This window comes from Neophocaena asiaeorientalis, unplaced genomic scaffold, assembly GCF_003031525.2.
Source record: "Neophocaena asiaeorientalis asiaeorientalis breed wild unplaced genomic scaffold, Neophocaena_asiaeorientalis_V1.1 scaffold86, whole genome shotgun sequence".
NCBI lineage: Eukaryota > Metazoa > Chordata > Mammalia > Artiodactyla > Phocoenidae > Neophocaena > Neophocaena asiaeorientalis.
In genome coordinates, this window is record NW_020175039.1 from 7,468,702 (window position 1) to 7,469,314 (window position 613).

General features: G+C 59.2%; 2 protein-coding genes across 2 annotated transcripts in view; both read right to left on the reverse strand.

Moving 5' to 3' along the window:
- The window catches only part of LOC112411876 (insulin-like growth factor-binding protein 2), a 25,824-nt gene that overhangs the window by 22,336 nt on the left and 2,875 nt on the right, over positions 1 to 613 (reverse strand). The gene's annotated exons all lie outside the window — the stretch shown is intronic.
- Positions 1 to 613, reverse strand: part of LOC112411829 (insulin-like growth factor-binding protein 2) — a 21,693-nt gene that overhangs the window by 17,543 nt on the left and 3,537 nt on the right. The gene's annotated exons all lie outside the window — the stretch shown is intronic.

The window sequence follows — 613 nt, forward strand, 5'->3', positions numbered from 1 at the left end:
CACCTTTATAAGTGCAGCGGGCCAGACGGCCACTTGGGCAGCTCCGCCCCTCGGCATAATCCCCGGCATTGTACACGGAAGGGAAGGAGGCAGGGGAGATGCTTGAGGGAGCCAGTCCGGCCCAGCCGAGGCCCTGAATTCTGAAAGGGCCCGGACTGGCCCAGGCCTGCTTCCTTTCCTTTCCCTAACATTTCTAGGCACTTCTGCTCACGCCACCACTAAACACACCCACGCATTTCTCGGGTCCAGACTTCACGCAGATCTCAGGATCCCCCTCCTGTTTTTCTTCCAGGCCCACCCACTCTGAGCCCCCACCCCACAATCCGCGCCTCCGTCTGACTTCTGGGTTTCTTTGAACCACCAAGTCCCAGCCCATCACCCCCATGGGATGCAGGCTCCGCACCCGCTGATGTGCCCACCCCCACCCCCTGCATCCCAGCCATCCCCAGGAAGCCAGCAACACAGCCCCTGAGTCCAGGGAACAAAGACAAAAGAGCTAACAGCAAAGCCGGAACTGCTGGGGTTTGCTGCCTCGAAATAAGAGGGTATGTTTAAAATTCTCAAAAGCAACCTGCTCAAAGAGGAATGCAGGCTGGGATGGGGCTGGGGGGGG